This window comes from Scyliorhinus canicula, chromosome 10 (genome assembly GCF_902713615.1).
Source record: "Scyliorhinus canicula chromosome 10, sScyCan1.1, whole genome shotgun sequence".
Taxonomy (NCBI): Eukaryota; Metazoa; Chordata; class Chondrichthyes; order Carcharhiniformes; family Scyliorhinidae; genus Scyliorhinus; species Scyliorhinus canicula.
Window position 1 is genome coordinate 38,379,576 of NC_052155.1, and position 27,875 is coordinate 38,407,450.

The window sequence follows — 27,875 nt, forward strand, 5'->3', positions numbered from 1 at the left end:
GCAACAGCCACATGATAACAGGGATGATCCCGTGTGGGAGGCACAAAGGCTTATGCGAAAAAGACGGACACTAGCCAGGCATATCATGTTTATGGACACCCTAGTTAAACTTGCTTACATTGATGAAACATATCACAAATGTATAAAGTTACAAAAGTTATCATGATTATAAACAAAAAAATGTATGTTTTCTGAGGAAGGGGGATATGGTGATATGCCTGAAGCAACATTGTAGATGGCTGGTGGTGTAACCTCCAACTAGCAGGTGGTGGTGCAGACTCACCATGCCGTCTCCAGACAGGGGTCATGTGTCAAGGCACTCACATATAATTGCGGGCACATCCGGTAACAGGAGATGGTTGTAAGACTTAGAAGTGGACAGACGTGCCTTGGTGTAGTTCCAGGAGTACAAAGAAACTCCATGATAGCTTGCTTTGTAAAGGATTGTTATCTTACCACGTGTGATTCAACAAAGGTCCTGGTTAGGACAGGTCACAAGTCATTTGATAGATTCCTTGCTAGACATCGAACACAATGGGCGCGATTCTTCGCAAATGCGGCGAGTCGTAAAGGCTGCCGTGAAACTGGCCGTGTGTCACGGCAGCCTCCGCGCCCCCTCCCGGGACCTGATTCTCCCCCACGGGTGGGGCTAGCAGCGCGGCCCCGTGAAGCACGGCATCGCGGGCTTAGCGACCGTCGCTAAGTCCGCGCGCCAAGCGTCACGGCGGCTGACGCGCACAATGACGTCAGCCGCGCATGCGCGGGTTGGACGGCTCCAACCCGCACATGCGCGGGCCGTCATGCCCCTCAGCCGCCCCGCGGACTGATCCTGCGGGGCGGCAGAGGAACAAATAGTGCGCGGGTATCGGACCCGCTGCCCGCGATCGGTGCCCACCGATCGCATGCCCATGCCACCCTTGGCACGGCCGTGGTGCGGCCGTGCCAATCGGTGCCATGGTTGTCCGGGACGGCACTTTGCGACCGTTTTCACGAACGGTGAGAGCAGGTGTGATTGCGTTCGTGAAAACGGCCGTAAAGGCCTGGGGAGAATCGCTGTTCGCCGTAAAAAACGGCAAGCAGCGATTCGTGTCGTGGGGTGGCCGTGGGGGGGGGGGGGGAGAATAGCGGGAGGGCGGGAAAAATGTCGGGAAGGCCCTCCCACTATTCTCCGACCCGTCGTGGGCAGCGGAGAATCGCGCCCAACATGTTTCGAATACAGTCATAAAATATTTAAAATTTAACTGAATGAGTTAAACTGAATTTAACTGAATTTAACTGAACCACTTTGGCTTTGAATCAGCTGTAACTTTGTGGTGGCACTCTGGGGCTGGTTTAGCACAGGGCTAAGGAGTTGGCTTTTAAAGCAGACCAAGGCAAGCCAGGAGCACGGTTCAGTTCCCATACCAGCCTCCCCGAACAGGCGCTGGAATGTGGCGACTAGGGGCTTTTCACAGTAACTTCATTTGAATCCCACTTGTGACAATAAGCGATTTTCATTTTTCATTTCCTGTCTCAGAACCAGAATGCTATGCCTTCAAATGACACTCCAGAGGCTTCAGCACAAAATGTAGACTGACATTCCGATAATAATAATCTTTATTAGTGTCACAAGTAGGCTTATGTTAACACTGCCATGAAGTTACTGTGAAAATCCCATCGTCACCACACTCCGGTGCCTGTTCGGGTACACAGAGGGAAAATTCAGAATGTCCAAATTACCGAACAAGCATGTCTTTCGAGACTTGTGCTAGGCAACCGGGCACTCGGAGGAAACCCACGCAGGCAAGGGGAGAATATGCAGACACCGCACATACAGTGACCCAAGCTGGGAATCGAACCTGGAGCCCTGGAGCTGTGAAGCAACTGTGCTAACCACTGTGCTACCATGCTGAGGGAATGCTGCACTGTCATTCAGATGTTAAACCTCGGACATGTTAGGTCCCACATTTTGAAGAAAAAGCGGGGACTTCTCTGACGTCCTAGTAAATATTTACCCCTTATCTAACATTTACAACAGGAGATTTTGGTCATTGTCATATTACTATTTATGGGTGGTTGCTCTGTGAAAACTAGCTGCCCCATTTCAACAGTAACTGCACTTCTAAAGAATTTCACCCTTTGTGACATGCTTTGAGATGTCCTTTGTTGCAAAAGATTCAATGTGAATGCACTTTGTTTATTTTTTCTTTTGGTATTTTGTCCTCTGATGATGTCTCCATTTGTCAGCCTAGATTATATGCTCAAGGCTCTGAATGTGGATTTGTGAACTACCATTACTGAGCCAAGTTGACCACAGAGAGGCTTCAGGCTGCTGCTGCAGAACAGCATCCAAAAAACCCCGAGGCCTCTTCTAAGTGAAATATGATGCTACTTTAAAGCTCCTTCAATCTTTGAAGTGTTTCCAAATCCACTACAGATGCACTTGCACAGCAAGTACAAATTCTAAAACTCCAAGTCAGAGGTAGGATTGCAAATATGGCAGAGGTCTAATTCACTGGCTCTCTGCCCTCTTTCTTTACTATATGTCTGGGAATGGTTTTCCCTTGCTGTCACAATATGTACCAAGCTGGGAATTGAACCTGGGACCCTGGAGCTGTGAAGCAACAATGCTACCCACTGTGCTACCGTGCCACCCAAGGTTTCTGTTCTGATTTCAGTATGAGCCATGCAACTGGTCAGTCGCTTCTGAGGATTGTCCACCTGCAATCCCAATTGTTACTGGAACCATTATTCACACACTCAAATACAACTTGAAAATAAAGATCTATTCCCCACTTCCACCTTGATAAATAGAAGAATCTAAAACTCTTTTCAGTGTTCCTGTATAGAAATAGGGTGGAATCTTAACATATTTTTCAGGGTCAGACTGACTGGCGTGTAGCTCACAAGTTGCACGGACCAGGGGCAAAATTCTCCGACCCCATGCAGGGTCGGAGAATCGCCCGGGGCCACCGGAAATCCCACTCCCGCCAATTCCCGGGTGGCGGAGAATTTCTGCCACGGCTGAGGCGGGATATTCGTGCCAGTGCCATGGGGGCACTCTTTCTCTTCCGCCACCGTCACGGCCTACACCATGGCGGAGGCGGAAGAGAATCCTCCAGCGCACATGCGCAAACCGGCGAAGGCCTTTTGGCCAGCCCCAGCGCCGGGCGGCGGGCATCAAAGGCCGTTGGTGCCGGTTTTGGCGCCAGTCGGCGTGGTGCCAACCGCTCCGGCGTGGGCCCAGCCCCCAAAGGTGCAGAGAATTCAGCACCTTTGGTGAGGCCCGACGCCGGAGTGGTTGGCGCCACTCCGCTGCGCCGGGACCCCCCGCCCCGCCGGGTAGGGGAGAATCCCGCCCCAGTTTTCTTTCCAGATCTTGAGCCTCTTTAAAGAAAAAAATGAGTGGGTGTTGTTTATGTTGCCATTCTGGTGGGAAAGGACCTGAAAGAGTAGCGCCCAGCTCCACAAAGATCGGTCCGCTATCGTTGAAGGGCTCCCGATCAGAACAGAAGTGTTAATCCGACCACCGCACCACGGTGGTAATGGTGGTCCCCCAACCCGCCCCCCCCCCCCCCCCCCGACAATCATCGGGGCTTCCCCACCCTCAGGCAATCATCTGGTCTCCTCCCTCCGACCACCGTGGAAGTATCGCCGGTGTTCCCCCCCCCCCCCCACCCCCACTAGTGGCTGCCCCCACCCTACCCCGTGCCGGCAGGTTCCCCCTCACTGCACACTCTTCCCCACCACCTCCACAACCACAATTAAATGGAACCCACCCTCCCATGCGGCTCATGCAAAGGCCTGCCCTTGACATTGTCACAGTGTCGTACGTCCAGGGTGGAATTGCCAGGTTGGCACTGCCAAGTTAGCACTGCCAGGCACTGTCAAGCTGTGCAGGGGGCAGTGCTAGGGCATTGCCTGGGAATGTCCCTCGCGCATTTAATTTATTTAAATGAGGTTCCCAACCTTTGTGGGCGTGCACCTTGTGACGTCACTAACGAGGGGCAGGGAAAATCAGGAAACGCAATACTCTCCGGATTTTTTTCCCGCCTCACAGTTCTCTCTGACATCGATCGCAGGCTGAAATTCGCTCCCACAGAATACCAGAAAAGGGCGCACATTGCTGTGATATCACAGAATACTATGTCCAGCATTTGCTTACTTTTCCAATTCTCTAAGCTTAGAGTGTTGATAATAGAATATCCTTCTTCTTCCTCAAATGCCAGTGGTTTTCAACATATCCACAGCCTTCCTTGCAGCATTCGCTCAAAGTAATGCACTTCTGCACAAGCCATGAAAGACTGCAGCAAACCTAGATTCCATTTTATGTGCCCATGGCAACTCTACCAACCTGTTGATGAAAACTGTTATCAAAAAAAAGCATTATGTCTAAGTACAAGTTAAGAGCAACTGGGGATTTAAATGTGAGCAGATAGATAGATCCTACTCCACAGGTTGGCTGAAAGAAATCTCATGCAGTCAAGTAATTGCTGTGAGGTATAAAACTATAAAAAGACTTCAGTTCCACTGAGAAGATAAAATCTGGAAGCAGCCAAATAGTTGAAGGGTATGATTACTGTCTTTGATATAAAATGTAAGCAATTCAATCTGTAATCTTATAAGGCTGTCAAAGAAATGTATACGGTTAGCAGGAGGGAAATATGGAGTTGGGCCAATCATGGATCTTTGAGTTTCTTACGGCGGAATGATAGAAATATGTGCTACATTTGGCCGCTGAGTCCGTGCCAGCTCTTTGCCGAAGCAATTGAATGGTAATCCCGCAGGCCTGTACTGCCTCCACCACTCTGTACCTTCTCATGTCAACCTCATTTTCCCTTAAAGATTAAATGGGCTTTGCCGCAATAATTCCCTCTGAATGGACATGACATGTTTCAGTAACCCCCGACACAAGAACATTTCTCCGACCCCTCTCTTCACTCTTTTAAAGGAGAAATTTAATTACCAATTTTTTATCATTGGCTCACTAAATGAAGGAAATGGTATGTCTACACTCTTCCATCAAAACTATTCATAATTTAAAAAATCTTTACTAAATCTCCCCTTCGCCTTCTCTCCCCAGTGAAACAGTTGGGGAATCTCAAAATTCTCTTCCAAAATATAGTTTCCTAACCCTGACCAATGTTCCCTATTGAAACCCATGGCTGTGACCTGTTCAACTTTGGGGCTCTTTCAATGGGCAATTGAGAGGAAGCCCCAATGGATCTACAGCCTACCATTGGGAGGCTACCTCCAAGTACCTGCCAGGCTCTGGACTCACCAGGGCTTTGGCCTGATTCCAGGAAAATACAGGCAGCTTTGGAAATGGCCCAGTTGGGGGTGCCTTAACTGGCCTGATGGTCCCGTTGGCAGTGCCTGTCCCACAGCAATTCAGGACAAGCAAATGGGCCAGCACTGGCACCACGTAGAATGAGTGCATTCCATCGGATTCGCTGTGGTCGGGATTGGCACTGGAGATCCTGACAAGCTGGAGATAGCTGCATATAAGCACTCCATTCCCCGCACACTCTCATTCCAGCCAAGAGGATGCCACCCCGAAGAGCGGCACCGTGGTTCGTGGATGCAGAGCTCGAGATACTGCGAAGGCGGCTGCCACCCACCAAAGTCAACTGGGCCCTGGGCGCAGTTGGCAGACGCAGTCAGTGCCGTGGGCCCCACCGCAAGGACCGTCCCTCAGTGCCAGAAAAATCTGCACACCCTCTTAAGGGTGGCCCGGGTGAGTCACCACCTCAGTGCCCCTGGTACCATACCCTCACTCCATACACCCCTACCCCACACCCCCCGGACCCCAACCACCCAGCCCCATGCAGCCCTCACCAGGTGGAATGATAGGCAGTGCTGGGTTATGATGGGCAACACCAGACCATACATGGGAAGTCACCACCTCCGTGCCCCTGGCACCACCATTGTCCCACACACCGCAAAACCATGCCCACCCCCAAGAAGATGACTTCACTCCACCCGGCGGCAGCCCCCTTGCACCCCATCTTGCACCACATGCCAACACCCGTATCACCCGCCATGGCTGGGAGCCCTATGCTGTCCCCATTCGAGTGTCTCACGCTATGCTTTATCTGCAACCCCCCCCCCCCCCCCGGAGAAGGCGGCGCACAACCACCAGGAGATAGAAAAGACTGTAAGGGGCCCGGTGGACCTATGGCCCCTCACTGTGGTGGAGCAGAGGCCATTGGATCTGGTCGGCGGGGTAGGCGAGCAAGCAGTCATAGAAGCGGAGGTCGGCATGGAAATAAGGTGAGCCCCCAATTGATGGTCATGCCCCTATGGCACGTGTGTCACCCCCCCCCCCCCCCACATCATGCCATGATCTCACCATGCATCTTGTATTGTGTCTTGCAGGGTCACCAGCAGGTGATGTGGACGCAGGACTCACCAGGCGACGTGGGGGGACCGTCTGGGGCCCCATGCCCCCAGCCTCAACCCCGTGACACCCTGAAGCACATGTCCGGGGACGACACCGACTTTTCGTCACTGCTGTCACCGGCACCCTCCACCACCCCAGAGACACTCACCTCGGTTGGGCATTTTAGTGAAGAGGGTCCCGGGGCACTATCTGGTGCACACCACGAACATGCAATGGTACATCAGGTGGAGGTAGGAACCCCCGAGGGGGCAAACAGTTGGAGTGTTCCCATCCAGACAGGTCTAGTGCTTCTAGAAAGGACTGTCCCATCAATGTTGAACATGCAGGTACAGAGTCAGCGACGACATGTGGGGGTGTCAGTAACCATCCAGCTCCTGCAGGTGCAGTTGGAGGAGTCCAACTGACAATGCATGACACCCAGGCCAACACCGCAAAGGTGGCATCTGCGGTGGACGAGTTGGGTTCGGCGGTATCGGCCATGGCTCAGGATGTCCAAGGTTTGGGCCACGCTGTGCTGGAGGTGGCTGAGGCACAAGGCAGGGCAGTCGTGTCATAGGCAGCTATGTACCAGGGCCACATGGACATTGCTGCCGCACTCCAGAGCGTGGCCCAGTCACACAGGCCAGGGCGGCGGGCAGTTGCAGTTTGTCAGGCCCTCCGGTGTCAATCCCGACCACAGCGAATCGTACGCCGGCATGCGTTGGAATTGCACTAGTTGCACTTGGTGCGACTGTTGGCCCATTTGCATGTCCTGAATGGCTCCAGGACTGGCACTGCCATTGTGACTGCAGGACACCACTGATTCAGTCCCGGCATCAGCAATTAGTCTCTCAAACGGAGAAGCTAGCCCCCTGTATTTCTGATATGACGTTAATAAAACTAATTTCACCTTTCCCTTCTGGAGTTTATTGTCATAGGTTCCTGAGGAAGATGTCTCCATAGTTGTTTAGCTGGTTAACAAACAACAATGCCGCACCACACATTTTCTGTTTGATTTTTACTATTCAACCAGTTACTTTGTTCATACCGTGACTCCCATATTTAGCTGAGGTACTTAGTGATTATCCAGGCTACAAAACATGCATTGTTTAGTAAATGGAAGGTTTTCACTTACAGCCAGAAATTAAGTATAGGTTTTTGGTTTCAGAAATCTCACAGAAAGTGGGGCGTTGGCAAGTTTTCACAATTACCTTATCATGACTTAAATAGCTTTTAAGATATATATATTACCTTGTGTACACAATACAAGAAAAATCTTCTTATCTGATGGACAATTTCTATTTCGCTGCCGGTCTCTGTTGTAAGCTTCTATGGAACATTCTTTCCTTTCTCATTTCCCAAAAGCTCTAAATCTCGATCCCACACACTCTCCCTCCATTCTCATTCTGCTGCATCTAATATTCACCCTCCCAATTCTCCTGAAGGTGCTGATTGTTGTAAGCTTTCTTGTCTTTGTTTTATTCCAATCATTGTTCCATGTGATGTATGACTGTCCTAAAACCTTCATTTGCATATGATGACATGTCATATGACTATGGTAAACCACAGTGTCAAAAAGCTATTGAACCAAACATCTGCTTTTTCATAAGAAAGAAAAAAATTACATCCATTATCATTTGCAAGTTACTCCACATACAACATAAAGAAAATCATACACAGACAGAAAGTCTGTCCAGATTTTGTGTGCACCAACACATCGGTCAGTATTTAATATCAGTGAGGGGAGAGCTTGCCTGCTTAATGACAGAGCTTGTAAAATCCCTTCTTCGACTCTTTTCAAGAAGGTCCATCATAATGAGTGCTGTACAGGTAGTTAATTGGATAATGCTGGACCTTTCTCAGGATCGAGGAGCTCTTGGCAGAAGTCCTGCCCATTGGGATCTGCTGGCCATCAGAGGCTGCAGCTCTACTGAGTCACTGGGGAGCATCCCAGACCAGAGGTGAATGATGGCTGGAGAGGCTGGGGGCGGTGGGAGGATGGTGAGGGCAAGGGATGGGGTCACAGAGGAAGGGGTCACGGAGAACGGGGAGGAGATGGGGAGACAGAAAAGGCAGGTTCTAAGCAGGCCCCACTTTTACTTATGCAGTACCCGCAACCAGGCACAAATAGCCTTTGAACGAGGGAACCCAACCAAAAGCAACATGTAAGTGTTATATTGCTTACTGTAATATATGTTACTCATTTACTTCTTACCAAGATGCTCTTAAACGCGATGTTGATTAACGCTCGTAGTTGTCCAATGAAAGCACAGAAACATTAAATTAAACATACTTAAAAATACCTTATTTAAAACGTTTGCCAATACAAATATAAACCCCTCAAAATACCTTTGTTTTCCTAACAGGGGCTTTAATTGCACCTAGGCCAGAACTTCACTGTCGCTAGGGCAAAATCCTGGAATTCTCTCTTACACCTCAGGGACTGCAGCTGTTCAAGAAGGCAACTCACCACCACCTTTTGATGGACAACTAGGGACGGGGAATAAATGCTGGCCTAACCAGCGACACCCACATCCCATAAATGAATTAATGAAAAGTTTCCTGGTTAAGGGGGGGTGTGCATAAAACTGGTAACTCCATTGACAGTGGGACCACTGGCAAATGGTTGGTCACCTCCTCCGTCACAAAATAGGCGGGAGGAGTGGAAAATCCTGCTGAAACATTCAGATCTTTGTATGGTATGTGTGTGAGTTGTTGTTGGCTATTTTTCTGGTTAAGTTCTGCTAGTTCCTGAGGTGACGTTATTTCTCTTGGAATTTTGTTACTCGGGTACTATGGTTATTGTTGCTGCTGATCCGTTGCATTTGTTCGGGAATGGTTAACCTCTGGGACTGATAGTTGATCAGTTCCATTTAATCTGAAATCAGATCTGCCTCATCAGTTCCCTTCTCCAGTTGCACACAAATGTCTGCAGTTGCAACTGCAGATCTGGTCATTCACTTCTACCGTGGACAATCTAGGTGGCTCTGACATCCATCATTATGAAATGCTTCAAAAGGTTATTCATGGCACGAATCAACTCCAGCCTCCCGGATTGCCTTGATCCACTACAGTTCGCTTACTGCTGCAGCAGATGCCATCTCCCTGGCCCTGCACTCAACAGTGGAATGATAACAAAGACATCCATGTCAGACTCCTATTTATTGACTCCAGCTCAGCCTTCAACACTATTATTCCTACGAAACCCATCTCCAAACTCCGTGACCTGGGCCTCGGCTCCTCCCTCTGCGACTGGATCCTGAACACACAGACCACAATCAGTAAGGATAGGCAACAACACCTCTTCCATTATCATCCTCAACACCGGTGCCCCACAAGGCTATGTCCTCAGCCCCCTACTATACTCCTTATACACCTATGACTGTGTGGCTAAATTCCCTTCCAACTCAATTTTAAAATTTGCTGATGACACCACCGTCGTGGGTCGGATTTCACACAATGACGAGATAGAGTACGGAATGAGATAGGGAATCTGGTGAACTGGTGCGACGACAATAATCTCTCCCTCAATGCCAACAAAATGAAGGAGATTGTCATCGACTTCACGAAGCATAGAGGAGAACATGCCCCTGTCTACATCAATGGGAACAAAGTAGAAAGGGTCGAGAGCTTCAAATTTTTAGGTGTACAGATCACCAACAGCCTGTCCTGGTCCCCCCATGCCGACACTATAGTTAAGAAAGCCCACCAACAACCCTACTTTCTCAGAAGACTCAGGAAATTTGGCATGTCAGCTACGACTCTCACCAACTTTACAGATGCACCATTGAAAGCATTATTTCTGGTTGTATCCCAGCTTGGTATGGTTCCTGCTCTGCCCAAGACCACGGGAGACTGCAAAAGGTTGTGAATGTAGCCCAGTACATCACGGAAACCAGCCTCCAATCCATTGACTCTGACTATAATTCCCACTGCCTCAGAAAGGCAACCAGCATGATTAAGGGCTCCACGCACCTCAGACATACTCTCTTCCACCTTATTCTGTGAGGAAAAAGATACAAAGGTTTGAGGTCACATACCAACCGGCTCAAGAACAGCTTCTTCCCTGCTGCCATCAGACTTTTGAATGGGTCTACCTTGTATTAAGTTGATCTTTTCTCTACACCCTAGCTATGACTGTAACATTATATTCTGCAGTCTCTCCTTCCTTCCCTATGTACGGTATGCGTTGTCTGTATAGCATGCAAGAAACAATACTTTGCACTGTATACTAATACATGTAACAATAATAAATCAAATCAAATCAAATCACATCAGGTGACAACTTTTCCATAAAGTCCAAAGTTGCCAAGTAGGCTGCCTTTTGTTGAGAGCACTGAATGTCTGTTTGCACTCTGATCGGCTCTTCAACTCGCAACCATGGCAATAAGATGGCAGTTTTATCAAAGATTAATTTGTTTTTCTGTCATTTCACTTTTACCTTGTTACTCACTCCTGTTACTATTTCTAGCTTTAGTAGTTTTTAGCTGTGAGAAAATCTGGCCTAGATCAAGTCAACTTTGAATGATCCCTTCAGCAATTTTCACCACTGTCTCAGGTTTTCCATTTGACTGCGGATAGTGTGGAGATGATTTGTAGTGCTGAATTTCCAATCATTTATGAAGTGTCTGAATTCTTCATTGTGAATTGAGGACCATTGCAATTCATCACAATGTCAGGGATGCCATAATAACTGAAGTGTGCTTTCAGGAGATCTATGATCACTGATGTCAGTTGCTCTAACTCTCAATAATCAAAATAATAGTCGACCATGGCGAGATCATCCATTGCAGTGAAAGTGAAGAGGTCTACCATGGTCCAACTGGGATTTATGAGCTCTGTAGCTTGCTTAGCTTGATGATCATTACAAGCACAGGCTGATGTGTTCCTTAATCTCATTGCTCTCATTTGGACAGGAGAACACTTCTCTTACCTTCCTCAAATACAACTCACTTCCTTGATGACTTGTGTAGATGAGTTTCAGCATCCCTTGCCTCGCCTCTTTTGGGATAATGATACTCGTACCATTGTACAAGATGTCATCTTGGGGAATTGCTTCTCAATACTCCCTTATGGCAACAGGTATGTTCCCTGGTGTTCATCGCAACTTAGTTTAAAGAGTGTGTTGGTATTGATAGCACGTCAGTGTTGTAAGTGTGCTTCCCTTGCTTGTACCTCACTTCCAAATAATATCTCTGCTAACAAAGTAAAATCCTTCCAAAGTGCATTGGACCAGGTAACAAAGGTTTGAGAAAATTCTTTGAAGTGAGTTGTGGTCAGACTTGTTCTCTCTCCCAAACAAGCTCTGATTAAAATGCACACTCAGTTAATAGCGAGTGTAAGGGTCCTTCTTGTTTATTCCCTTAATTCCCCTTTCTTTTATTTTGCCGTTATCATTTTTGATCCATGGGTGATTAATGGACATGTATCTTTAACTTTAAGTCAAACAGGATTAATGGACATGTATCTTTATGTCAAGCAGCAGAATTCAGAACAGGAGCTTCAGACGTGTCAGCACGAGAGAGATGGGGTGGGACTCAGTTTGATTGATTGGCTGGTGGCCAATGAATTGGCTCAAGAGGCCGTACTCTGGCCAGGAACAGGTGGAATAATTTTCAGAGTCACAAGGAGTTTTGATCCTAACAGCACAGGGACAAGGTCCTGCTACTCTCTCCACCGTGCTTTCTCCAGAAAAGCTGAGTGCTGTATTTCTGAACTTATAGAGAACCTGAATGAATCTATCTACAGGAAAAACATTGCAGACTGCAAACCAAGACCAGGGCCTGCTTTCTCTCTCCAGGAAGGCTGTGACATCTGCAGTTCTGAAGTTGCAGAGAACCTGAAGGAATGATTCTACAGACGAGACCATTTCAGGCTGTAGACAGAAGCTTTAACCTGCAAACTTGTGACAAAAGATGTGCTAAAAACCACAATCTGAAACAATTAATTTTACTTACGGCTTTTTTTAACACATGTCTGCCCTTCTGTGTCCATCGTGTGTGCGTATATAGCGGGAGGGGTCAAGTTAATGTGGAAATTATGAATTATATAATAGTTAACCAGTTGTATTTATTGGATAATTCATTAGAGTTCTTGTTATAAATAAACAGTAATTGTGTTTACATTTACAAACCTGGTGACTGTAATTATTGGGCTATCAAGGGCCAAAGACTTCAGGTATTTCTGTAAGATTTATTGGTTAATTCACTTGTGTTCTGACTCCAGGTCAATTGGGGCTGTAATTGACTGCGCACCAGCCCATGGTATCATAACACCAGGCACTCTCTCGACCTGTGCTAATCATTAATTTATCCTTTATCGCATTTCCTTTGATCCTTTTAGCCCTAAGAGCTAAATCTAATTCCTTCTTGAAATTTTGGCCTCAACAACATTTTGCGGTCGTGAATTCCACAGATTCACCACTCTCTAGAAATATCTCCTCACCTCAGTCCTAAAAAATTTAACACTTATTCTCAAACTATGATCCCAGGTTCTGGATTCCCCCCAACATTGGGAACATTCTTTCTGAATCTACCCTGTCTAATCCTGTTAGAATTTGATAAATTTCAATGAGATCCCCTCTCACTCTTCTAAACTCCAATGAATATCATCCTAACCGACGTAATCTCCCCTCATATGACAGCCATGCCATCCCAAGAATCAGCCTGATAAACCTTTGCTGCACTCCCTCCCTAGCAAGAACATCCTATTGCAGATAAGGACACTAAACGTGTGCACAATATTCCAGGTGTGGCCTTACCAACACCCTGTACAATTGTGATAAAACATCCCCATTCCTATTCTCAAATTCTCTCACTATGAAGACCAAGATACCATTTTCCTTTTTACTGCCTGCTGCAGCTGCGTGCTTGCTTTCAGCACCTGTTCAGCAGCCAATGCCTTGGTGTCATGAGAAACACGGCATCATGAAGCCTCAACTTTACCTCTGGCAGCTTCATTTTCAGCTCACAACCTTGAGAACTTCACAGACAATTCTACCAAGCTCGTGAGGTTGCACGTAGTACCAGTGTCTAGCTGTTGCTTCACGGTAACAGACCGTTTTTTACCTTGAGACCCGACAACTCCAGCATGCTTTAGTGTGTACAGTGATTCATCAGAATCATCTTTATAGGCTTGCTTTTATCATTCCAACTAAACACTTGCATACAAATCGATTTGGCTTCTTGCAGTTAGAGAACTGCTTTCCCCAGTTAGAAATTCTTCCTTTCCTTCTTGCGGCGTCCTCCAGACTATTTACATCTAGCACTCTGACTTTGATATTTCTGCTGGCATGTCTATAAGTTTTACTTCCTCTTCTTCATTGAATTGTGCTCAGAAGGTTCGAGCTACCTCCCAGCCTAGTGCCTAGTCAGATCTACCATCAATTCTCTTCAGTTGATAGCCAGCCACTACATGTCGCTAGCTTTCTTGAGAGCAGACCTCGCTTCTCTCAGCAAATGTACTCTTACAGTAGGGACACTTGTTCCTAAGGCAATCATATATCTGATTAGATCATCGTTCATTTGTCCAAATTCACATGATTGAGCTAGATGTCTCAATGCAGTCACATAGTGATCAATATTCACCCGCTCTTCCTGATCTCTATTGTTAAACACATTCATTCATGAGCACTCTGCTTTGGATCATTGCCTACTGTTGCTTGATTTTGAGCTGTCTTTTTGGCTGATTTTCTTTCAATGGGGGCTTGTCATTGCCTTCCACTCACAAGGCAAGTTGGCAGGTCTCAATTCTACCTCAGCCAGAATGGGGACTGAACTTACACTGCTGTTGTTACTCTGAAACACACACTACCCATTTGGCCAGCTGAGCTAGAAGTGAGCAAAATTGCAGACCCAATTTTTAATCACCCTCAGCTGTGTTTAATACTTGATGGCTCTTTTACAGTAATCGAGATGTATGCAATCGCAACTTCTAACACCATGGGCGGGATTCTCCGAACCCCCGCCAAAAGCCGTTCCCGCCAGCCGGCGGGGCGCCAACCACTCCGGCGCAGGCCTAGCCCCTCAAGGTTATGGCTTGGCCCCTAAAGGTGCGGAGACGTCCGCACCTTTGGGGCGGCCTGATGCCGGAGTGGTTCATGCTACTCCATCCCGCCAGGACCCCCTGCCCCGCTGGGTAGGGGAGAATCCCGCCCCATGTTCCATATGCTGTGTAAAATAGCGACTGCCCTAAAACCTTTGTATACAAATTATGCCATCAGAGATCCCACGACTATGGGTAGCAACAGTGCACAAAGTTGTTTAGCTAGGCTCTGTTTGCCTTTATGTTATCTTTTCCTAAACTCTCATTTAACATTGTTTTTCTCTTTCCTGCACTCTGTTAAAGATCCCTGCAGCCAACCGTAAACCAAAATAACCAAATTTGCTGAATGACCTCCAAATGAAAGAAAACATTTTGGGCGCGATTCTCCGCTCCCGGGAAAAATCGTGAAGACGGTTGTGATTTATTTGATGTAGTATCACCTGCCTGTTGCTGAAATCGCCATGAGATGCCCGTTTTGGGGCTTGTAGGGAGCCTGGTAGGGAATGAGCACCACGACTGTGCTCGGGAGGGGACAGGCCCGCAATCGGTGCCCACCGATCATCGGGCCGGCGTCTCAATCGGACGCACTATTTCCCCTCCGCCGCCCCGCAACGTCAAGCCGCCACGTCTTGCGGGGCAGCCGAGGGGAAAGACGGCCACCGCGCATGCGCGGGATCGAGCTGTCAGCCGTCGTGACGTCAGCCACACATGCGCGGGTTGGTCGGCTCCACTCCTGTCCCCTCCCGAGCACAGTCGTGGTGCTCATTCCCAACCAGGCTCCCTACAAGCCCCAAAACGGGCATCTCATGGCGATTTCATGACGGCAGCGACCAGGTGTGGTTGCCGCCGTCGTGAAACGGCCGCGAACAGCAGGCCGCTCGGCCCATCTGGGTCGGAGAATCGCCGGTCGGCGTGAAAAACGGCGAGCGCCAATTCTTCCGAGCGGGGAGGTGGGAGAATCGCGGGGGGTGCCAGGGGGCCGTGAAATTAGTCGGGGGGGCCCTCTCGCGATTCTCCCACCCGGCGTGGGGAGCGGAGAATCACGCCCATGACCTTTTATAGATTTTACTTTTTTAAGAATCAGAATCACTGTGAATTAAACATGAATAAACAGGCAGGTGATACTACATCAAATAAATATCTTACACAGCTGTAAGAATTCTCCTTCCACGTGTATGTCATTACATAGCAACACCGTTCCACAATATGCTGTTCCCTATTCACACAGGGGAGGTCAAGAATCCTGTCCAAGAACAGTTTTCACCACTGGGTTTCACAGGTATGATTTTAGTCAGCAAGGCCTTTTTCTACGAACCCTAACTCATGTATGCCACAACTGTCCTGAGGTATAGTTCTCAAGAATTTCTTTCCAACTGACCGACCAAAAATACCCCAGTTTATAGTTTGGCCATTTCTGGTAAAACATCCAGCTCTTTAACATTTGCAAATTCTTCACACAGCCTTCCAGCTTTTAGATCTTTTTAGGACACTCCCACAGTGCATTCAAGAGCTCTTGCTTCATTGTGCTGATTGCCTTCCATCTCTCTTTTGTGTCTATTGGCCAAATGGTTTTAATAACTTCTTAACTGTTGGTGAAGATTTCAGATCAAGAGTCACCAGGTCACAAGGACCAGTAAATCTTATTTTCCAAAAAAAAATTGTTGCAAAGTCTTCAAAGTTGTTTTTTAAATAGAAATTTCGAGTACCCAATTATTTCTTTCCAATTAAGGGGCAATTTAGCAGGGCCAATCCATGCACATCTTTGGGCTGTGGGGGTGAGAACCACGCAGACATGGGGAATATGTGCAAACTCCACATGAACAGTGACCTGGGACCGGGATCGAACCCGGGTCATTGGCGCCGTGATGCAGCAGTGCTAACCTACTGTGCCACAGTACCACCCTAAAAGTCATTTACAAACATTCTTATAAACAATTACAGATTCCATAGACATTTTAAACAAATTACAAATAGTGGTCAACACTGTTGCTTCACAGTGCCAGGAACCCGGATTCGATTCCCGGCTTGGGTCACTGTCTGTGCGGAGTCGGCACGTTCTCCCCGTGTCTGCATGGGTTCCCTCTGGGTCCTCCGGTTTCCTCCCACAAGTCTCAAAATACATGCTTGTTAGGTGAATTGGACAATTCTGAATTCTCCCTCAGTGTACCCGAACAGGTGCTGTAGTGTGGCGACATGGGGATTTTCACAGTAACGTCATTGCAGTGTTAATGTAAACCTACTTGTGACACTAATAAAGATCATTATTATTACTGTTGTTATTACTGGTTCCGGGTCAAAGGTCATCACAACTCTCACTCTTGAAACTTTAGTCCATTCTTTCCCCAAGAATTAAGCACTTTGGAACTCCTTTTGACCCTTTGACTTTGAAGTTCATGAGTCTTTACACTTTTAATATTCCAACATCTGTCACCTCATTGCTACTTCCAGATAATTTTTTCTTCTCTTTATAGCTTTCAGAACCATAGAAGTTCAACAGTGCATAAGGAGGCCATTCAGCCCAAAGAGTGCACCAGCCCTCTGAAAGAGCACCCTATCTAGGCCCACTCCTCCCCCCCCCCCCCCCCCCCCCCCCCCCGTCACCCCGCACACCCCTGCAGGAACTTGCGATGGTGGGAATCAGGAAATTATGTGACTAATTGTTCGATGTAGTCTCTGCTGAAAATGGGTCCCACATGTATTGCCCTTGGTTGTTGCCCACACAATCATGTTTCTTTTGAATGGGAGTTCCACTACGTATGTATGCAGCATGGTAAAGACATTGCAGGAAACTTTGTCCCCATCTCCGATATTGGGACAGAAGACTGATGCACTTCCATCCACTATTAGCACGACCTAAAGTCTCATTTTGAATATGAGGAAAAGTATTGACAATTATTTTACCAGCCAATTAGAGATGATCTGGGAGCACTGAGGGGTGGTAAAATGGATGCAGAAGGCATCAGGAAGCAAACCAATAGGCTTCCCCCAACCACAGAATACTTACAAATGCAGGAAAGGCAGCGTTAAGATAATTCATCGACCAAATTACAGTTATTTTACAACCCCGCTGATGGAACCATCAATTCACAAACACGTGAACAGTGGTTTTAAGATATGAACAGTGGTTTTAATCTACTTACAACAGAGCCAGCCTGTTCCACGCTGAACTCTCGATGAACTGAACGACTGGCTCTGAGAATTGGTATTCATACAGCAGTCCAGGGGGAGGAGTCGTGGGCGGAGCCAAGGGTGGAGCCCTGTACAAACTCTGAAGCATTCCCAGGGCTACTCCCCGTAGTGGTCGGGCAATGCAACTGCGCTTATAAATGCATGGTCTCATGTATATACAATACAGTGTGAATTACGGAGTTACATTCACCACATTCACCCCCTACAAAAAAATCAAGTCCGGCGGGGCTGTCCGCTGCGATCTGCGGAGCACCGGGGTTGCAGCCTCTTGCGGTGGCTGGACGGGTGTTGTGGGTTAGGGTACGATGGCGGACTCCAGGGAAGATCTCGTCCGAGCTCCATACCCGTCTGGTTCAACTGGGGACTGGGGGCGCTGAGGGTTAGCCGGTGCGGGCGCGCGGAACAGGTGGAGCGAGCTAGTGGGCCCGGGAGCGCGAGGGGGCGGCTGGGTTGCGCGGAACCAATGCAGCGAGCTAGTGGGCTCGGGAGCCCCAGGGGGCGGCTGGGTGGGGTGTAGGGTGAGGGGTGCATTTGCAGTGATAGAGGGGATGCTGGATCTGGCGGGTGCAAGGTCCCGGAGGGATACGGTGTCCTGACGGCTGTCAGGGAACTCGACGAAGGCGTACTGGGGGTTGGCATGAAGCAGGCGCACCTTCTCAACAAGGGGGTCGGTTTTGTGCACCCTGACGTGTTTCCTCAGGAGTACAGGGCCCGGTGTCTTCAGCCATGCGGGAAGTGAGACCCCCATGGTAGTGCCCCTGGAAAAACTAAAGAGCCGCTCGTGAGAGGTCTGATTGGTCGCTGTGCATAAGAGGGACCTGATAGCGTGGAGCGCGTCTGGGAGGACTTCCTGCCAATGGGAGACTTGGAGATTCCTGGACCAGAGGGTCAGTAGGACGGTCTTCCAGACCGTCGCATTCTCCCTCTCCACCTGCCCGTTCCCCCTGGGATTGTAGCTGGTAGTCCTGCTCGAGGCAATGCCCTTGTCGAGCAGGTACTGACGCAGCTCGTCATTCATGAAGGACGAACCCCGGTCGCTGTGCACGTAGCTGGGGAAACCAAACAGGGTGAAGATACTATGCAGGGCCCTAATGACTGTGTGGGAGGTCATATTGGGGCACGGGACAGCGAATGGAAAGCGGGAGAACTCATCTATGACGTTTAAGAAGTAAACGTTCCTGTTAGTTGAGGTGAGTGGCCCTTTGAAATCGATCGCGAGGCGTTCAAAGGGCCAAGAAGCCTTAACCAGGTGGGCCCTGTCTGGTCTATAGAAGTGCGGTTTGCACTCCACACTGATCGGAAAGTCTCTGGTGACAGCTTTTACCTCCTCAGTGGAGAAAGGCAGATTTCGGGCTTTGATGTAGTGGGCGAGCCGGGTGACCGCCGGGTGGCAGAGGTCGTTGTGGATGACTTTCAGGCGGTCGATCTGCGCGCTGGTGCATGTCCCGCGGGATAGGGCATCTGGGGGCTCGTTGAGCTTCCCTGGTCGATACTTAATATCTTAGCTATAGGTGGAGAGTTCGATCCTCCACCGCAGGATTTTATCGTTTTTAATTTTGCCCCTTTGCGAGTTGTCAAACATAAAGGCAACCGATCGTTGGTCGGTGATGAGGGTGAACCTCCTACCTACGAGGTAGTGCCTCCAGTGACGAATAGCCTCCACAATGGCTTGTGCTTCTTTTTCGACTGCCGAGTGTCGGAGTTCCGAAGCGGAGAGGGTACGGGAGAAAAATGCAACTGGCCTTCCTGCCTGATTTAAGGTGGCTGCTAGAGCTACCTCTGAGGCGTCACTCTCAACCTGAAATGGAATGGATTCATCCACCGCCCGCATGGCCGCCTTAGCGATGTCCTCCTTGATGCAATTGAAGGCCTGGCGCGCCTCAGCTGACAGGGGAAATAGTGTGGCCTTAAAGAGTGGGCGGGCTTTGTCCACTATTGAGGGACCCACTGGTCGTAGTAGGAAAAGAAACCCAAGCACCGTTTGAGGGCCTTGGGGCAATGAGGGAGGGGGAGTTCTAAGAGGGGGCGCATGCAGTCCGGGTCTGGGCCCAGAACTCCGTTCTCCACGACGTAGCCGAGGATGGCCAGTCTGTTTGTGCGGAAAACGCATTTCTCCTTGTTATAAGTGAGGTTTAATTTCTGTGCCGTCTGGAGAAAACGGTAGAGGTTGGCGTCGTGGTCCTGCTGGTCATAGCCGCAGATGGTGACATTGTCCAAGTACGGAAACGTGACCCGCAGCCCGTACTGGTCCACCATTCGGTCCATTGCTTGTTGGAACACCGAAACCCCGTTAGTGACGCCGAAGGGGACCCTGGAGGAAATGGAAGAGGCGGCCATCGGCCTCGAATGCCGTGTAGTGGCGGTCCTCCGGGCGGATTGGGAGCTGGTGGTATGCAGACTTCAGATCCACCATGGGAAAGAGCCGATACTGGGCGATCTGGTTTACCATGTCTGCAATCCTGGGCAGGGGATACGCGTCAAGGAGCTTAAATCTATTTATAGTCTGACTATAGTCAACAACCATACGGAATTTTTCCTCGGTCTTGAAGACCACCACCTGAGCTCTCCAGGGGTTGTTGCTGGCCTCTATGATCCCCTCACTGAGAAGCCTTCGGACCTCCGATCGGATGAACACCCTATCCTGCAGGCTGTACCGCCTGCTGCGAGTGGCTACGGGTTTACAGTCCGGGTTGAGGTTGGCAAAGAGAGGAGGACGGGGGAGATTCGCAACGTGGCTAGGCTGCAGATAGTGAGTTGGGGTAGGGGTCCGCCGAAACTGAGGATGAGACTCTTGAGATTACACTGGAAATCAAGGCCTAATAAGAGTGGGGCGCAGAGTTCGGGCAGGATGTAGAGCTGGAATTTGGCATAGCTAGCGCCTTGGATTGTGAGCGTCGCGGCGGTGTGCCCTTGGATCTGGACAGAGTGGGATCCCGAAGTGAGGGAGATAGTTTGCCGCGCGGGGAAAACGGGGAGCGAACAGCGTCTTACCAGATCTGGGTGTATGAAGCTCTCAGTGCTCCTGGAGTCGAAAAGGCACCCGTTAATTTGGACCGTTGCCATCAAGTTTCGCAGATGCTTCGGACGTGATTGGTCCAGAGTGGTCCAGAGTGACTGCGCTGTATTGCAGGCGGCTCGATCAGCTGTGCTGGAGTGGCCCCGTGATGACTGCCCTCTGAGTTCGTAGTCGTTGAGTTAAGTTTCAGAGTTTGAAGGGGATGGATACCAAGATGGCCACCCCCATGAGTCGCACATGGCCGGCCGCATGGAGGAGGATTGCCAAGATGGCTGCCCCCATGAGTCGCACATGGCCGGCCGCATGGAGGAGGATTGCCAAGATGGCCGCCCCCATGAGTCGCACATGTCGGGTGGGGAGGAAGTCGGCATACAGGCTGCAGCATTTCGGGGCCTGCGGGCCTGTGAATTTAGGGAACGAGTGCTTTGAGCTGTGGGAGGGTTAGAGGCTGGGGCTTTCTTCGCCAGATACACTCTGGCATAGTGTCCTTGTCGCCCGCAGCTGCTGCAGGTCGCGATGCGAGCCGGGCAGTGCTGCCGCAAGTGCTGATTCTGGCCTCAAAAGTGGCAGGCTGGGGCAGCATTGTGGCTGGGCGGCCGCTTGGCGCAGGCCAGGGGGAGTCGCTAGTTGGGGGCCCATGATGGGGTCGCGGGGTCCACGGGGTATGAGGTGAGGCTGCGGAAGGAGACCTCCATAGTGGTAGCACGTTCAACAGTCGCTTCAAGATTTAGGGCCCCCTTTTCCAGCAGTCGTTGGCGCACATAATTTGACCTAAGGCCCGCAACAAAGGCATCGCGTACAGCAAGTTCTCTATGTTCTGCCGCGGTAACCGCCTGGTAATTACAGTCACTAGATAAAGTTTTAAGCTCTCTCAGGAATTCTGTGAGCGATTCCGTAGGCCGCTGGTGGCGAATAGTGAACACGTGTCGTGCGTAGACCTCATTTACAGGCCTTACATACATTTTGGCGAGTAGCGCTAGGGCTTCAGTATACGAACCGGCGCAGTTTAGTTGAGTAGAGATTCTGTGGCTCACCCTCGCGTGCAGTCGGCTCAGTTTCTGCTCCTCTGTTGTTTCGGCTGTGCTTGCTTCCACCAGTTAGGCTTTAAAACACCGCAGCCAATGAGAAAAAATTTATTTTGCCTCTGCATCCTGCGGGTTGAGTTCCAGTCACTCAGGCTTGAGGGCTGATTCCATGATTGATCCTGACTGTTTCTTAAGTAGATTAAATTGATGGAACCATGAATTCACTAGACACGTGATTTAAGATATGAACAGTGGTTTTAATCTACTTACAACAGAGCCAGCCTGTTCCACATTGAACTCTCGATGAACTGAACGACTGGCTCTGAGCATTGGTATTTATACAGCAGTCCAGGGGAGGAGTCATGGGCGGAGCCAAGGGTGGAGCCCTGTACAAACTCCTAAGCATTCCCAGCGCTACCCCTAGTGGTCGGGAAACGCAACTGCACTTATCAATACATGGTCTTATGTATATACAATACAGTGTGAATTATGGAGTTACATTCACCACACCCGTCAGGATTTTACCAGCTTTAGAATGGTTACTCCTTCTGCCTGAGGTACATTGAGCTGGCCTCCCAGTCACTTCCTGGGTGTCTTTCCAAGGATCTATGACCCACAGAGGCCCACAGAGGAAATGACTATCACAGTGGCTACGAGTCTGATGTTGCAGAGTTTACCGTTTCAATCACCAGAGTTTGCCTATCTGGCCCTGGCAGATCTTCAAATCTCTGTCTGCTTCTTTGAAAGTGCCTCAACATGGAGACAACCTCTCATTCTCCTTACAGCCTCAGCAGCAGCACTGTGACAGTGGCTACCTGTGCCCTGATTGGACCAGCAGCTCGGAGAAACAATGAAGGCTGCCATAAGTAAAATGGCTGCCACAGTCCTTCACCTGCGTGGTCAAGGGGCCTATATTTGGTCCTGATGTTGAGGCCAATGCCATGCTGGCAAAATTACAACCATGTGTCCTTTGTTTTTTTTTCTATCTTTCAGGGAATATTTTTGGCATAATTTCTTTTCCTTCATTTTCTGGCTCAGATCAGGGAGGAAGTGTTAGTGTAACAAGAGAAGCAGAATAATTGATCACAGATCACAGAGAAGCAAATTGTAGAGAAACTCTTTCCAAGAGTTCTGCTCAAGTGGAAAGACCTGAAAGAAAACAAAGACGTTTCTCCCCCAATACTATCATTGATTCCATCACAGCAATCAGCACAGCGTTTAAGAGGAAGCTACCTTGAGTGCAACGCTCTTTGCCAAGTCTCTGCTGGCAAATAACACAGTCATATGTTTTAAATATAAGGCAATTTCATGTTTTAGAAAAACACACAAAAAGAGGCATGGCAGAAGCATTGGAAAGCACAACAACGCAATGGATATGCGCAACATGAAGTCACCAACTAGGACAGTAGTCCCGATCACATCTTTGCCACCATTTCATAAGAAACAGGTTTAGCAGACTTTGGATCAGCTGGGGGTCAGTTGACAAGTTATGTTTTCGGTGCAATACAACATGAAAGAACAAACCTTTTCGATATTACACCATTCACAACGTCAGGGCACACATTTATATTATCCCCTCCAGGCCTCAGGACATTCCTAAATACTTCACAGACAGGGAAGTACTTTTGGACTGTACGCAACATGGTCATATAGGAAACCCCCCCCCCCCCCCACCCATCCAGTGGTCGGCACGGTGACGCAGTGGTTAGCAGTGCTGCCTCACGGCGCTGCGGACCCGGGTTCGATCCCGGCCCTGGGTCACTGTCCATGCGGAGTTTTGTACATCCTCCCCATGTCTGCGTGGGCCTCACCCCCACAATCCAAAAAGATGTGCAGGGTAGGTGCATTGGCCATGCTAAATTCCCCCTAATTGGAAAAAAAGAATTGGGGACACTGGCTTTATTTTAAAAGATGTAAGAAAACCCATCTGCCAATTTGCGCACAGAAAGATCCCACTAACAGCAATGAGCTGAGTGACCGGGTAATCCGTATTTGGTTGAGGGATGATTGTTGAACACGTCAACCTCTTCCTAAAGGTGCCATTGTCCTAAATTGACCCAAAAGAATACTGGGCAGCAATGTAACATTTCCCCAAGTTTGCCAATGCAGTGAGTATGGTATGAAGATATTAGCCGAGATAATGTGTCAAGTAGAGTTTGAACCCACATCTTTGACCCAGAGGCAGATGCAGGTGAAATGCTGATACAAAGGGAATGCTGTCTTATCTTGGTCCAATAGGGAGGGTCTTTGCATGAATGCTTGAGCAACAATTGATTTGCTGTATCTAGTTAGACAGCTACAGTAGAAGCAGAACATTGATCTGTGCACCGTGTTTGTTGACCTGACAAAGGCCTTTAACGCAGGCAACCATGAGGGCCTTTCAAAATTAATGGAGAAATTTGGCTGTCCTGAAAAATTCATCACAGTGGTTCAACAGTTCCATGACAGCATGCTCACATGTGCACTGAATGATGGTGAGTCTTCTGGCCCATTCCGACCAGTGGGGTTATGGAGGGTTGCATGCTCTTCAGCACGTTTTTCTCCATTCTGCACGCTGATCTATTCCATGACAGTCATCCTGGCAATGAAATCGAATACCGGATGGATGGGACGTTTCTCAGTCTGAGAACAATCTACACAACGACCGATGTCTCCAAGTGCACACTTCTCAATTTTCTGAAACAAAAACAGAATATGCTGGATAAACTCAGCAGGCCTGGCAGCATCGATGTGGAGAGAATTCCAATTAACATTTCAAGTCCTTTGACTCTTTTACAGAACAGAAGAGGGCTAAAAATGTGTTACGTACTTGGAGAGGGGGGTGGGGCAGAATGGTGAGTCATAATACCTTGGAGCTAAGGAGAGATTGGCAAAGATGCCATGGACATGAGAAAAGAGGCTGGTAATGGTGCCATTGTTCATGAGGTTATTCATGAAGGCCCGCCTTCTCAAACTGCCACTTGGATTGGATTGATTTATTGTCAGGTGTACACTAAAAAGTATTTTTCTGCGAGCAGCTCAACAGATCATTAAGTACATGAAAATAAAAGAAAATAAAAAGAAAATACATAATAGGGCAACACAAGGTACACAATGTAAATATATAGACACCGGCACCTAAGGGTGAATTGATCCTCTGGTTAAATCATCACCAGTCAGCTGGCCCCTTCAAAGGGGAAAGCAGCCTTTGGGCATCTGGGACTATGGCAACTGAACTTTATTTTTAATGGTCCCATTAGTGTTTGAACAGGCCAGGGAAACTCAAGACAGAAAACAAAAGGAGGGAAGTCAAATTGGAGGGGCAAGTTTACAGCTTAAAGTTGTTGAACTCAATGTTGAGTCCAGAAGGCTATAAGGTGCCTAATCGGAAGATGAGACTGCATTGAGAGCAGCGAATACAGTAGACCAAATCTTGATTTCCTACTTGCCAATGACTGTGCACTAGCTGCCGTTTCAGAGTTGGACATGCAATTGTCACAATGCATGCGGCAGTGTGACAACTTCAACATCAAGCACACTGATGTAATGTACAATCCTGCTTCTGGAAAGTCCTATCTCAAGCCCAAGGTTTTAGTCATGTCCAGAACCTATTACCACTGGATAAGTTCACTTAACGCAGCAGCACACTCTCTCTCGAGCTGATGAGACACAGGCAAGAATTTCCAAAGCAAATGTACCTTTGAGCAGACTTCAAACATTACTCTTGGAATGAAAAGGAGTAAAGCTACCTATCAAACTGAAAGTCGACAGATCAACAACCCAGCCAACTCTGCTCTATGCAGAAATGAGGAACATGGTTATTGAAAAGGGATAGAAAGAGTAAAGTAACAGCATGCATAGGAACTATTGCATTTATTGAGGTTCTCTAAAAAGATCCATGCCATCTTCCCCTCGTGGGGAAACGTACCACATTGTGGTCACCATTATAAATTTGGCATGGGGATTTGGGAGGTCAGGGAGAGGAGTCAGGTGGGAGGGTAGTCAGAGCGGGTTTGTGGTGTGGGGAGAGTTGGAGGGTCAGGTGGGTAGTCGGGAGGGTAGTTGGGAGTGGTGGGGTAGCTAGGGTGGAAGAATAATCAGTAGTTGGGGATGGGGGTAGTCTAATGAATGGTAGTCAGCTGGAAGAAAGGAGGTGGGATGTAGCTGGGGTGTTAGAAGGTTAGTCAGGGGGTCTAATGGGTGGGGGGGGGGTCAGGAGATCATACTTCTAACATTTTCTAGGTAATTATTTTACTAAGAAAAGCGGAGTTTTGGATTATTCCTAGTGCAGGGTAATTTCCCTTTGGAAGATTAACCTTCCTGCGTAATGTTCTTGCAGTTCTTACCTGAGAACTTCTGGGGAGTCCCTCAGTGCATATCCTCGGGTACCTCATTAGTCTGAACTCTGGGAAAGGGAAGTCTTGGGCCATAATATCCATTCATAGCATTAATTAATAAAGTTTTAACACAACTCTTAACCTTGTCCAATTAAACAAAAAGGCATTGATAAACCACATAAAAGAAAAACTTGCTGTATCCTCTTAAACTTGTTAATCAAACAAAGTTAGCATTCCCATTTGAGCTTTGTCAATATTGCCTAAAGGACTGAGTCCATTGTTCAAGTTTGGAGCTCAGCCATACATTCATAATAAGACCACCAGGCAACTATATGAACAGAAGCAATTTGAACAAAGCAGGTTATCCGCTTCGGTAGCGAATATAAGTCCTCCATTCAAAAAGGGAGGTAGAGAGAAAATAGGGAGTTATAGACTAGTGAGCCTAACATCGGTAGTCTGGAGTTGCTGGAGTCCATTACAAAGATTTCATAGCATAGCATTTGGAAAGTTGTGGTGTAATCAGACAAAGTCAGCATGGATATGAAAGAAAAATCATGCTTGACAAATCTATTAGAATTCTTTGAAGATATAATTAGTACAGTTGACCAGGGAGAACTGGTAGATGTGGTGTATTTAGACTTTCAGAAGGCTTTTGACAAGGTCTCGCATAGCAGATTAATATGTAAAGTTAAAGCTCGTGGGATTATGAGTAGTTTCAGATGGATGGAAGGCTGGTTAGCAGACAGGAAGCAAAAAGTTGGAATAAATGGGTCTTTTTCTGTTTGCCAGACAGTGACCAGTGGGATACTGCAGGGATCTGTGCTCGGACCCCCAACTGTTCACGGTATATATTAATGATTTGGATGAAGAAACAAAACATATTGGCCAGGAGTCTCCGAGCCTGTGCCGGCTTGGAGAATCGGAGTTCACGCCGAGATGGCCTGCAACACCAGTCCAACGCCGGGATGCGATTCTCCAGCTACCGGAGAACCGCCGCCAGCGAAGCGACGCAGCGCCGGTCGGGGGCCATTAAAAGAGCCCCCCACTTCGATTCTCCACGGTTGACCGGCTGAGTTCCCGACGCCGTGGTTCTAACATGGTTCCACTCGGCAGGAGCTCGGACCCGCGGCTGCGATGGCTGTCCTGGTGGAAGAGCGCGGGGATCAGACTCCGGGGGGGGCCTCCACGATGACCAGGCCTGCAATCGGGGGCCACCGCTCGCCGGACGCACATGATCGGGGGGAGGCCTACCTTTTCAGCTCAGGCCCGTTCTGTGGCTCCACCATGTTACACGGGCCGGCATGGAACTGGCCGCTGCGCGCATGCGCGGACCTGCGGCCGGCAATGCAGGGCCGCATATCGGTGCCGGTGCTGCATGGAGCACTGCGGCGCCGTGCTGGCCCCCTGTGGGCCACGGAATCACTGGGCCAGGAGGCCCGTTGACACCGGTGTGAAACACTCCGGTGTTTACGCCGGCATCAACCCTTAGCCGCCGTATTGCTGAATCCCGGCCTACATGTCCAAATTTGCAGGTGATACAAAGGTGGGTGGGAGAGTGAGCTATGAGGAGGATGCAGAGATGCTTCAGCGGGATTTGGACAGGCTTTGTGAGTGGGTACTTGCATGGCAGATGCAGTATAACGTGGGGAAATGCGAAGTTATCCGCTTTGGCAGCAAAAATAGGAAGTCAGATTATTATTTGAATGTGTTTAAATTTAGAGAGGTGGATACTCAACAAGACCTTGGTGTGTTTGGGCATCAGTCACTGAAGTAATCACGCAGGTACAGCAGGCAGTAAAGAAGGCTAAATATATGTTGGCCTTCATAGCGAGAGGATTTGAGTATTGGAATAAGGATGTTTTACTGCAATTGTATTGGTGTTTTGGCATTGGTAAGGCCACACCTGGAGTATTGTGTGCAGTTTT